We start from the raw sequence: 14447 nt of genomic DNA on the forward strand, positions 1-14447 counted from the left end.
TCCACCCTCCAATGTTGATCATCCACCCTCCAATCATCAAACATCAAATTGCAGCCCGCTAGCAGTAGTTTTTATTTTATTTCAGTTTAAAGTTAGCCATGATCGTGTGTCTAGCACCACAATAGGTGCCAACAACACAGGCCACCACTGGGCCGTGGATGAAAATGTCATGGGCCGTGCCTGAGAGTTTCATTCAGCATTATGCGCTGTACAGAAAAATGCGCCGATGAAACTTCGGCGCATTTTTTTACGTTTGTCTGCCCCGGGTGGGGGTGGGGTAGGTAGGGGATCGGGAGGTTACGGGAGACAGCAGCGCCGGGTTCCAACGCACGTAGCGCGCCCCAGCAAGCTCGTATGATATACTTTCAAATGCTCCTTTGCATTAATCACAACGTCATTTTATTGATCGATTTGGCTTCATACAAGGCATACTTAAGTGCACTGCTCAAAGTATAATGGCCATCAAGGGAGATTGTATATATAATGACATTTTTTGAGATAATGAAAACTTTCCTATATCATTGTTTTTAAAGTTATGAGGAGTAGAGAAATATTATTATTTCCTGGATGTATTTATTTTAGCTTATTTTTAACTTAATTGCTTTATTGACATGAATATTCCAATTTTCCTAACTTACTTATTTTCTTGATCATACGCATGAGTGTGAATGGCTGATGCTGTGAGTAAAACGACAAATCTACTTGTAAAATATTTTTCATATAATTCTATACTCTTACCATTTTCATCTGTCCATCGGTCCAGCCTACTTCAACTGGACTCAGAAAGGATTAATTTACTTTCGGGCAGCTGAAAGAAAAGTAGAGCAAGAATGGCAATTTTGGTCACTGTAGAAGAAAGAGAATTATACTCTATGCCTGTTGCGGGACATAACTTTATCATATGACACATCGGAGAGATTATTCAACCTTCAGCATTGTTCTCACGGACTCATTTTAATATTTCGAGCTCACAAAAAATTTTCTGATTATAGTAAACGAAATGGGAACTGCAATCTCTAACATTTTTGGCGACATAAAACGTTTTACAAGAAAATATGTAGAAATTCGGAATATACGCAAAGGAAATGTTATCATGTAGTTAGAAGAGTATTTACCCCCAAAAAACTCTTAAATTAGGAAACTTTAATCAAGAAATAAGTAAGATATTTATAGAAGTTACGTAATTGGATCGCGCTTCATTTGTTTATGAAGAAAATATCATAAAACAGAGACCATCATAAGACTAATGAGAAGTTGCCCAATTAGAGGAACTTCAGTCAAGTTTAGCCGAAGAAAAATGCCTCATTCAGCCTAACTTTACCGTGAGACCGTGAGGAGAGAAAATTGGGCTAATGCACCTGTTTTAAAGAGATTTTCTCCGGAATTTTTCCCTTTCCGCTGAATGTTCGGGCGACGACTATTCAAAGATTAGGGAACATGAGACTCCCTCCAAAGATGTGACGAAACTTTATTGAAAAATCAGGTTTCTCCGAGTCTACCTTCTTTTTTTTTCTTTGGAGATTCAGGGAGAAATACGATATTATCTTAGCTCTGTCTGTCTGTCTGTCGTTCTCAAAGAGAAGGAATATCGAAGCAGTACTCCTCCGGAATGATAGAAACGTTCGTCAGTTATTTTACATAAAATATATATATATATATATATATATATATATATATATATATATATATATATATATATATATATATGTGTGTGTGTGTGTGTGTGTGTGTGTGTGTGTGCAAGTATGTGTGTATTGTACATGAGTGCTATATAATATTCTCAGGAAACTTAAACTTTTGCTTAAATGAACATGTTAATACTGTAAGTGGGTGTCACTACACGTTTAAATATATAATTGCGCATATACACATTTCATTTCTGTCATCTTCCCTTTAAGATAGGCCTAAATCGAGTCGTCAAGTGCCTGGATAAGATGAGAGTCTGTATAAACATTGTAATTGCTGTCTTTCTGACAAATCAGTCTTTTTACTTCATGATATCGGTTTGTTGTGTATCAGTCATAATGAAAACGAAATTTTTTTCTACTGTTCAAACTGGAAAGAATATACCACTATTGGAAATGCAGGGAGAAATTGCAGCTCTCAATACATGCGTGAAGACGGAGAGACATGCTGTGTGAATATTATGACGTCATTCCAAAGAAATATATGCTCTTATTTATATTGTTATCAGTTCCTCGTTGGGAGAGTCAGTAGAGTTATCGGCTAGCACTCAAGAAAGCGGAGTCCGATTCTCCGGCGGCTAATGAGGAATTAGGAGGGAATTTATTTCAGTAATAGAAATTCATTTCTCGCTATAATGTGTTCGATCCGCAATAAGCTGCAGGTTCCGTTGCTAGAACCAATTGGTTCTAGCCACGTAAAATAAGTCTATCCTTTCGCCAGCTCCTAGGAGAGCTGTTAATCAGCTCAGTGGTCTGGTAAAACTAAGGTATACTTTTTAACTTGTTCTGCTATCACCGTAATAAGGACATAGTATTCATTCTGAAAATTGTTCTCTGTTTCGCTGTTTCAAAGATGCGAGCAACATTTTTTTGCTTTATGGCAGATGAATTTAGGATTGCTTTTACTCAGGTAAAGCATTTTATTCTCTACGTTAATTATTGTTCCCTTCTCGGGCACCGCAGTAGAACACCAGTCGCCAACACCTTTGGAAACGATTTTGCTGTGTATTTGTTTTACTAAAGCTAATCGCGATTGGCAGCCCAGCTTATAAAGCTACTAATATGTTCTTCGTGGTTATCTTTATCGTTGCAGTGTTCAACCTCATGAGTTACTATTCCACAATGTCAGATAGTGCTATATATATATATATATATATATATATATATATATATATATATATATATATATATATATATATATATATAGATAGATAGATAGATAGATATATAGATATGTATATATATATATATATATATATATATATATAGACAGATAGATAGATAGATAGATATGTGTGTATATATATACTGTACTGTATATGTATATATATATATATATATATATATATATATATATATATATATATATATATATATATATATATATATGTGTGTGTGTGTGTGTGTGTGTGTGTGTAAGTATAACTGAATCACGAAAATATGGAACGTGATGAATATATAAATAAAGATAAAATACCCGAAATATTTCTTCAGTCTGCTAAGTAAAGGACCTAGCGTCGAAAGGCCTCGCAGCAGTTTCCGTTTCCTTGGTGGATTTCATCTTTATATATATATATATATATATATATATATATATATATATATATATATATATATATATATATATATATATATATATATCATTGTCAAGACGACTGTTCCACAATCTGACGAATGGAAAACAAATAACTCATGGTGCCAGACACTGCAATAAAGATAACTACGAAGAAAATATTACTACCTATAGCCTACAAATGTGCCGTAAGCATGAACAGCCAGTCACGATTAGCTTCACTAAAAAACAAGTAAGAAATGCGCCGAAGTTCCTTGGGCGCAATCGAGTTTTCTGTACAGCGTATAATGCTGTATGAAACTGTCAACCACGGCCCATGAAACTCTCAGCCGCGTCCCATGGAACTTTCAGCCACGGCCTGGTGGTGGCCTGTGTTGTTTGTCCTTATAGCGATCCCACATGCACGATCATGGCTAACTTTAACCTTAAATAAAATAAAAACCACCGAGGCTAGCGGCCTGCAATTTGGTATGTTTGATAATTGGAGGGTGGATGATTAACATAACAATTTGCAGCCCTCTAGACTCAGTGGTTTTTAAGATCTGAGGAGGAGAGAAAAAATGCCGAAGGACAGACAAATAGCCATCTCAATAGTTTTCTTTTACAGAAAACTCAAAAGACAGCGAAAATCGATTCCAGAGTCTACGATAATTGGTGTTCTACCGCAGTGCTCGCGAGAGAAACAAGCAACGTAAAAAGTAAAATGTTTTACTCGATCAAATGTATTCCTAAATTCATCTGACATCTGTGTAAGGGCTGATCATATGTTCAACGGAAGTTTTCCGAACTTTTATCGATCTTTTATTTCCCCCGGGGTTCAGAGAGACCGAGATAGACGTGAAGCAACGAAATTTCGTTGGTATCTTTGAAGCAGCCAAACAGAGAACAGTTTGTGTAATCAGTACAATTTCTTTATCACGGTGATGATAGAACAGTATAAATAAGAGCATATATTTCATGACATCATGATAATCACCCAGTATCTGTTACTGTCTTCAATAACTTATTCAAAGATGAGATTTCCCGCTACATTTCCAACAGTGGTCTATTCTTTCCGGCTTAAGTAATGGAAAAAAATATAGTTTTCAATATGACTGATACATAACAAACCGATATTATGAAGTAAAAGGCTTGATTTGTCAGAAAGGCAGCAATTACAATGTTAATACTGATAATCATCTTATCCTGGCACGTGAAGGCTCGATTTTGGCCTATTGCAAACGTAAGATGACAGGAATAAATGTACGTACATGTGCAATTACATTCAAGCGTGTGGCAACACCCATCTGCTAACATGCTAACATGTTCATTTAAGCAAGAATTTAAGTTTCCTTGAGAATTTTAGATAACACAAATCACTGCTGCGTAATAGGGAAAATATTATTACTTTACCTAAAAGGAGAGACCCGGAAAATAAAAAAAGAATATTAAATATAAAATTAAAAGAGGAAGGAGATGAAGATAAACAACAGATTTACCCGAGGAGATGATTCTGAGGACGCCACAGGCCACTAGCCGTGTACCCAGGTAAATATATTTTTGAATAGCGTTTACGAAACTCATTTCGGCTGTCTCTCTTGTGAAAACAAATTACCCTAACCTTAATTAAACTCCTCCGTTTAATAATTGACTCAAGGCAGATTAATTAAATCCGACCAGCAGAAGTATTGAAGCAACCTATGTGTAAATGTTGACTACAGCCTTTGAACGGAAGCTACTCGATTACGCATAGAACTCAGACTCGGTCTAAGGCTGCGTCCACACAATCGAACTTTGTTCGATGAACTTTGCTTCTTGTCGAACAAAGATCGGTAACGATTTTTATGCTGGTGTCCAAACGATGTCAGTTGAGCATTGTGGGGCTGGTGCTGACGGCAGCAAGAGTGATTGGTGTACGAGAAAATGGACCGTTATATACATCGTCTCTCACATCGCAAAGGCATGGGTGTTGATGATATAACTCTATCAAGCTCAAAGTTAACTCACGAGACCAGTAAACTTTGGGCATGTTTAAATGTAGGGAATAAAAGGAATGATAGTTCACTAACATTGATGAACAACGTAACTTCGTACGTCAGACAACGACTTCTCTAAATCCCCCAATTTTAACTCTCAACGAGCAAAGCCTCGTTACTTCGATAATCATACGAAAAAAACCATACATAACTTCGCCCACTGTTTCTCCGCTTCTGACGTCACATCGAACAAAGTTCAATCGTGTGGACGCAGCCTAAAGCATACCTTCGTAATTACCTCCTTTCATGCTGCGTCTTCATTCATGTAGTATATGGCAGACTGCTGCTTACGCGTTTTCATATCACTCCTCTGCTATTAGATTTTAAGTGAATGTAGAATATGGTTACTGTGAAAATATTTAAATCATATACCGTCAACTAAACATCTAATAGCATCATTCCCCTGATGTTTTTGTTGCACCTTCAGTTAATGCGTGGGTTGTTGCTGAATTACCACTGAAAAAATATGTTTTGAACATATTTTCTTTAGTTATTTTGGGATACCGATAAGTGATTCCTTAACATACGTTTAAAGGGTATGCTGTATTAGTTCGTAAACGTGAACTCATTATTTGCAAAAAGCTGTTTTCAACAGCTGACCAACCTACATATTAAAGTCGCAGTACGGCAGTGGGCGCAAAGAATGAATCACTAGATATGGTTATCCACTTATAACCTTCATTTTATTCCTTCAGGAGGTAAGCAACTGTAATACGTGCTTTGAACAGGCTATGTCACGCGGAAAGAACAAAGGACGAATTAGTAAAAGGTGTAAAATTGGGGAACTACCTGGGAAGTAAGAGTTGGAAGCTATAAACCGGAAATACGAAATGGTAGGTGATGAGCCATGGGGTTAGTAGATGCTCGAATGCTTATGGCCCTGGGAAATGATATTCAGCTTGGGACTCCATGCTTATTCGGCAACTAAAAGGATAAGAGTCCCGACGAGTAACCGTTTCTGTTCAAATTCATTTTATCCTATCAGGCAACAAGAAATATGTTTTAAATATAAAAGTTTTATATTTATTTTTTATGGGTTTTATCTATTATCATTCTTCATTTTTAAGTTCATATTTTAACACTGAATTTTACTAGTACAGTATGTTGTCATTCACCTTTCCATTATCAATCACGCTGAATAATCCCGATGGGTTCCGGCGCTTGGTCTTCAAGACCTAAATTTCATAATCAATCAAACAAGAAATCGTGCTGACACGATGTATAAAGGATGAAATATGTTTTAGATCTTCATATTTCATCAAGTTATTAAATATAAAAAAGAATATTTCTACTTCATTTCTGAACTTTCCTAGCGATCAGTCGCGGTTAGTTGGAATGATTCCGAAGGTCCCCACCTGTACTCGCTCCTTAACAAACGTACGGCACTAGCGTCTTGAAAAAAGTATAACTTAGTTTAACCAGACCACTGAGCTGATTAACAGCTCTCCCAGGGCTGGCCCGAAGAGTTAGACTTATTTTACGTGGCTAAGAACCAACTAGTTACCTAGCAATGGGACCTACAGCTTATAGTGGAATCCGAACCACATTATGACGAGAAATGAATTTCTGTCACCAGAAATAAATTCCTCTAATTCTTCACTGGCCGGTCGGAGAGTCGAACGCTGGGCCAACAGTGTGCTAGCCGAGAGCTCTACCCACCAGTTTGCTAGCCGAGAGCTCTACCCACTTCTACAATGAAGAACTTTAGCATCTTGGAACCAGTTTTCCCAGTAATGGTGGAGAATATTTTCACTGTAAAAGTTCTTAAATGATCCCATTTACCATTGTAAGCATCTTGGAACCATGTGTACAATGGTAAATGGGATCAATTAAGAACTTTTACAGTGAAAATATTCTCCACCAATACTGGGAAAAAAAGAAAATATGGTGAATTCTGAGAAAATCATTTAATCATTCAAGAAATAATACTATCGCTCTTAGTAAATGAAAACAAATTCTTTCATATTTAAGGCTGATTCACATTATACCATCACGTTATCGACACATCACGTCACGTCGCCGTCCCATCAGCCGTGCCTTGTATTCACACTATCCATCACAATCCCGTTCAGTTCGTGCCCAACCTCAGCGACTCACAGATTTGGCGTTAAGAAACTTGCAGAAGTTCCGTCACGTCACGTCACGTCAAAATATTCTTTCCAAGAAAACGTGTCGTGATGTGACGGTGGATGGCGTGTGCTTGATGGTGATGTGACGTGATGGTGTGAACAAAGTCCATTTGATAACATGTAAGAAATTCTCATATACTTTGACGTGACGTGATGTGTCGGTGACGTGATGTTATAATGTGAGTCAGCCTTTACTTGCATGCATTTCCAACGGTTTGACAACCTAATTTCTGCTGCGCAGTGAGGGACAGACAAAGGGTTGAACTGTCGTAGCAATAGTGTCAGCATTACATAAAACATATTTAAAAAATGATCAAAGCCACATAATATGAGCAGAAATGCCGAGTTGGTTTTATAAAAAAAAAAACTTCCTTTTTTTCTGAATTGTGGAAAAAAAAATAAAACTTTTCACACATAAATCAAAGGGAACTGTTTGCATTTTATTGAGACATAAAAATCCAGTGCAATAAATTGTGAAGTGTTTACAATTATTTTTAGATACTTTGACAGAGGAGAAGCTTTTTTTGCGAGAACACCGGAAGCTCCCTCGACCAGGAATGCCAGGAGAGCACCACCAGAAACTTTAATCCCCTTTTAATTAATCCTTTCATGTGAGATTACTTGGTAAGACTGCTTTCGCTTTGTCCCGTATTCGACTCACTGATGAATTGGTTCTTTCCGGCGGGGTGAATTTTATTCCAGGGTTCAGTAACTGGAAAGTTTTATTTATCTATTCTTAGTAGTGCGGAGTCCCAAATAGTTTTATTTACCTTTTGGAATTACCTGTTTGGTAATTGTCCTATCCTATGAATAAAAGAAAGGATAACTCCAGCGCTTGGCTTACCATTTACTTAGACTTGTTCAGATCATAAATTATTGATTTCATCTAAACACTTTTCTTTGCATCTCTGGTTATTTTCATAGAGTTTCGTTCGGACGCTTCAATGAAAAAGCATAAAGCATTGGAAAGCTGTCCACGATCCCGGATTTATGCTGGTGAAAAAATTTACATTTATATGGCACTTATTATTTCGAGTTGTGGCGATTACGGTTTATGGTATGGTATTTTAAATGGAGGAATAGCCAATGACAAGTACTGTGAAATTATAAGCCTCTAAATCAGACACTGGAATGCATTGCTGGGAATATATAAATATGTGAATATAAAATGGTATATAGGCAAATTTGTTTTGGTGAAGAACATTAAATTCTGCGAACTTGATAAATGATCGTTCAGTCCAAATAATGAAATAAGCACTATTAACCTGAGTTAATATTAAAATATCAAATGTGTATATATTAAGGCAGAAAAGACTCCCCCCCAAAAAAAAATGCATCATTCAAAAAACAAAAATTCACTTCTCTAATAAATTCCTCGGAAAGCTGCTGCACCAATAACATCAATCCCTTTTAATTAATCCTTTTATGTGAGATTACTCATTAAGTACCAATTCCCTTATCTCCCGCTCGCCTCACTAAACAGTGCAATTGGTCCGTTCTCGTTAAACGTATTATTGCATCCGCTAAAACAGGAAAGTCCATATTTGGCTATTTCAAGAAAAGTATCGATTTGATCTCTGGGTGAAATATTTTTTGCATTTTCCTCTGAAGGAAAAATAGCAGATGTATAAGGTATTTTTATAATTAAATTTTTACTATTACATGTTTTATTATTAATCATTAAATTATGTCTTCAATACAAAAATAACCATTTATGAAACGACAATGTTTTCTCTGATTTTGCAAACGTTTACTTCAAAATAAATATGACATTTAGATTGAATAAACATTCTTTCTTTGAGCTGTGAACTTTCAGATATCAAACGGTATTCCAAGGAATAACTAATAATTTGCCTGATAGAATGGTAAGTACAAAAGGAATGTACCACTATGTATCTTTCTATCTGTCTATGATTGCATGTATATATATGCATTATATATATATATATATATATATATATATATATATATATATATATATATATATATATATATACACACACACACACACATATATATATATATATATATATATATATATATATATATATATATATATATATATATATATATATATATATATATATATATATATATATATATATATATATATCAATATTAGACAGTAGTAATACTAAATCCCTATTATAAAGTGTGGAAAGAAATATTAAAAAATATTTCATTCCAAGCTTAACCACATCTAGACTGATTCGCATCACATAACTTATCGCAAATAAATACATTTTAATAAGTAGAGGTGTAAAAATGCCACCTTTGCAGATTTAAAACAAGAAAACAAATAAAATTTTAAATTAGTCGAACGATATTGCCTACTTAACAATCAAATGGCTGCTGAGTCAATCATTTATTTTTCTTTAACTTACGATGGTAGATAAACTTCACTGATCTAAACGAGTGTGAAATCTTGCAAAATGCAATAATAAAGATCATTGATAGCGTCATTTCTGTTAACCCATACAAAAATGTACATCCACTTCTGACAGAGGAATTGTCAGAAGTGGATGTACATTTTTGTATGGGTTAAGCAGAAATGTACATCCACTTCTGACAATTCCTCTGTCAGAAGTGGATGACAATACATCCACTTCTGACAGAGGAATTGTGGATGTATTTTTTTGTATGGTTAGAAATGTGCATCCACTTTGACAATTCCTCTGTCAGAAGTGGATGTACAGAAAATGTACATCCATACAAAAATGTACATCCACTTCTGACAGAGGAATTGTCATCATAAAATTTCCTCGTATAATAAGGAACAGCAATAAACAGACATTTCAATAACCAGAGCGCAATTGCCTTTCCGGGGCTCAACATTTCACTTACCTAATACGGCAGTAATTCGTCCTTCCTTGGCAACAGCGCACTTCCTTCAATCGATTCGACATCACAGGTCAAACAACTTCCTCCAGGCAAGAAAGCAAGGATAGTCCTTCCTTCATCAATCTTTACTAGGTGTTGCTATGTGCGATCTTCTGATGCTTCGACCCCTTTTAGGTGAAGGAATATTGGATATTTGTTTAACCTTTTATGCTACGTCTAATATATATATATATATATATATATATATATATATATATATATATATATATATATATATATACATATATATATATATATATAGATAGATATCAGTATAGGTTAGGGTGAAGGTTCATTCCATTATTCCTTTCAAGGTACTTTATTGTTGTTATGACGTTTCAGGACTAAAGTCCCATTTTCAAGCTATAAAAATAGAAGTTAAAGGTTAAAATAAAAACTCGGACTAAAATTAAGTAAAAAAAAAAAAACTTTATACATATATACAAATAATATAAAAGTAAAGTACAAAGGATAGGGAGGAGTAACTACCATAAGGTGCTGAAGGCACAGACCGAGTGACTATTCGGGCCGGGTTCAGCTTCGACTTATAGATAGATAGATATATATATTATTAAAAAATGAAGTAGCTAAAATTAGTATTGACACTAATATTGGGATAAAACGCGATAAAAAAAGCAAAAAAACTTGGAGGACATATTTTAAATAAAGATTGTATGGACCAAATAAACTACAATGAAACATGAAAGAAATGTACAGTACATTAAATGAAATACAGTTCACTGACGAATTTACAGTCCATGTGTGTGGTAGAAAAGGATTTCCGCATTTTAAGAACAGTGACTATAAAAAATGAAAGATGTTGTGGAGAATGGTTTTAAGACTGTGCCACGTTTAATGAACTGAGGCAGTTGGATTGCTGAATGAGGGAGACTGCTGTTTTATACGGAGTAACTAAAAGCGTAAGGGGCTCGTCTGCTAGCCTCGAAACGAGGGTGTTAAAATCACTGAATTGTGTACGATACAAACAGGATTCAAGCCTATTTTCCTTTTATTCTATTAAGATGAACTTATGTGACGAACTGTAAACTACATTGATAAGGATCAGCCCTGGGAAGATGGCCCTTAAGTGAAAATATCTTGATTGAGAAAGGAATCTTGAAAGTAAAATCATTAAAACAATCGACATACGGGTGCAGATTAATCAAAACTAATGATGGATTGAAGTCATTCAGTTACTGAATTGTGATAATTTCTAGGAATGGCAAGATTAAAGAGAGGAACACCTAGAATAAGCTTCGTAGACGGAGTGGAAAAGGTACTTAGTATACGAGAAGGTGAGCTACAAAATATATATAAAAGAGACTGACGCGCTGCTCATAAATCTGCCATGCAAAAATCTCTCGTCAAACTGGCAGCATTTCTAGAATGCTTTCTTTTCAGAGAACTGAAATTACTGGAATATTGAAATTATGAGAAAAAGGAAGTCAGTGCAGCGCATTGTGCTGGAAGGTAAATATCAAAATCTTGTTCAACTTTGCGGATGTCTTTCTTTCACTTAATGGTAAATGTCAAGAGGACACCTAAACTTCACCTTTATATATAACAGAATTTCTGTAACAGTCCTTATATTCCTGTATAGCTTATATGTTAATTCATCTCATTCATCACTAGGTGAAAACGGAAAAACGGACCTTTAAGCTGTTCTGAAGATATACCTTGACCGAATGAGCCATTGACCATATTTTGTTTGGACTTGAGTCTAGAACTCATCCTTTATTTTTTGTTTTTAATTACTATTGGCATGAATATGACTAAAATCTATCAACAGCCTAGATTAATAAAAATTCCGCAAATATCCTAAACTGTTAGAGAAAGTATTCTAAAGCTCAGTTGCAGAAGTTTGCAATCTGCGATTGCCCTTTTGCTTAGATAAACTGAAGAGGAACTCTCTTTTAAATTCTCTCTCTCTCTCTCTCTCTCTCTCTCTCTCTCTCTCTCTCTCTCTCTCCATTCACTTCCCTTCTTCTCATCTCTCTCCGAGCAGTAGATAGCTGTGTTAGAGGGTAGAGAGATATTGCCATAAAAAAAGGGTACGTAATAAAAGAAATCTATTACATAATGGATCGCTCAAAGAGAAAGTACCATAATTACTGGCAAGGAAAATCATTAACGTCCAAAGTTTCGTAGATAATTGTGAGATGATATCACAGGAGATTTTTATCTTATAAGTGGTTGAGGTAAAATATATATATATATATATATATATATATATATATATATATATGTGTGTGTGTGTGTGTGGTGTATATATATATATATATATATATATATATATATATATATATATATATATATATATATATATATATATATATATATATATATATATATATATATATATATATATATATATATAACATGTGTGGCATTTTCTAACATCTGCCACTTCATACACCAAAGTCTATCTTGATAGTTCTAATACACTTCTATACCAATGCCCTTCCTTTCCAGTACTTATTTTACAGTATCTATCTACTGCCTTCTTGGTCTCTCATTAACCCTCCTCCCCACTCCTGAAATTCCGAATTATACAGACTTTTTACCAGTCTGTCGGCTTCCATTCTTGCTACATGACCAAACCATGTTGAATAACTCTGAGACATCCTTTCACCTAACTAATAATTTTTAGTTTTTTGGAAAAGCAAGCTACTGAGATGGCTATGTGTCTGTCCGTCCGCACTTTTTCTGTCCGCCCTCAGATCTTAAAAGAATTACTGAGGCTAGAGGGCTGCAAATTGGTATGTTGATCATCCACCCTCCAATCATCAAACTTACCAAATTGCAGCCCTCTAGCCTTAGTAGTTTTTATTTTAAGGTTAAAGTTAGCCATGATCGTCCGTCAGGCACCGCTGTTGGTCCCAACAACACAGGCCACCACCGGGCCGTGGCTGAGAGTTTCATTGCCCGCGTCTGTGAGTTTCATGGGACGTGGCTCAGCTTCATTCAGCATTATACGCTGTACAGAAAACTCGATTGCGCCGAAGAAACCTCAGCGCATTTTTTACTTGTTGCAACTACATGCACCTAACTACATATATTATTCACCCTCTTAAGGCATGTAAAGTCGTGTATACTACTTAAATACTTCTTTTAATAGCTTCAACCTTTTTTATGTACTTCGCTTTCAGTTAACATATATATTAATCTAATTATGGAGACGTGTCTTAATAATTCCTTCATACATTGCCACTCAAGTCTATTTCCAACATATTGCACCTACCCAACTATATTCTTTATTTCACCTATACATTAACTCTTCTCTGCTGTTATGCAGTCATCGTATATCAAATTTACTTAACAAATAACTATGGCAGTAAACCGCTTCCATTGTACCACATCAGTACCGACAGTCATTCTATCTTCTTTGGGTTCCTTGCACAAAAAACCGATGTCGCCTCGCCAAACCTTGCTGGGAGAGATCATGTCCTTCTTGCTCTGAACGGTAGCTGAAGTTACAACCACCAATGCATAGTTACGATGGTTCGAATGAGATGAGGAGGGAAATTACCAAATTCAGACAAAAAAGTGCAATAATGACTGAAATATATTTCAAGGAGAGAGAGAGAGAGAGAGAGAGAGAGAGAGAGAGAGAGAGAGAGAGAGAGAGAGAGAGAGATTTTATTTTAAGAAATGTAATCGTATTTTATTTCGATATTAATTATCTCTTTTAAGCACCGAGCACGGGGGGGCGGGGGGTAGGAGGATATTATGATAAGGAGGTTAAAAGTGATGGGCAATGGGGTGAATATAAAATGGTATATAGGCAAACTTGTTTTGGTGAAGAACTTTAAATTCTGCGAACTTGATAGGGCTTGACGAGATTCGCTTATCAACATATTTGAAGTGGCGATATTAATACCCTTATTGATAACAGTTAACATCTTTTATTCCAATTCGCCATGGAGACATAGATATGTATCATTATAGCATTACTTATAATCATCGTTTACGTTCTGAATAGTTTTGAGGGAAAGTGGGGGGACCTGGTTTTCCGACGAGGGAGTTTGCGACACAGCCATGGACGATGCGTATCCCAAAAGCCAGTAGCTGAGTAGTTTTGACGGCTGGGGATTTTGCAGCCTCTGTGTAACTTTATTAGCTGGTAAACACGATTATCTACATTACGGCAATCTCCACCATATTG

This window comes from Macrobrachium rosenbergii, chromosome 55 (assembly GCF_040412425.1).
Source record: "Macrobrachium rosenbergii isolate ZJJX-2024 chromosome 55, ASM4041242v1, whole genome shotgun sequence".
Taxonomy (NCBI): Eukaryota; Metazoa; Arthropoda; class Malacostraca; order Decapoda; family Palaemonidae; genus Macrobrachium; species Macrobrachium rosenbergii.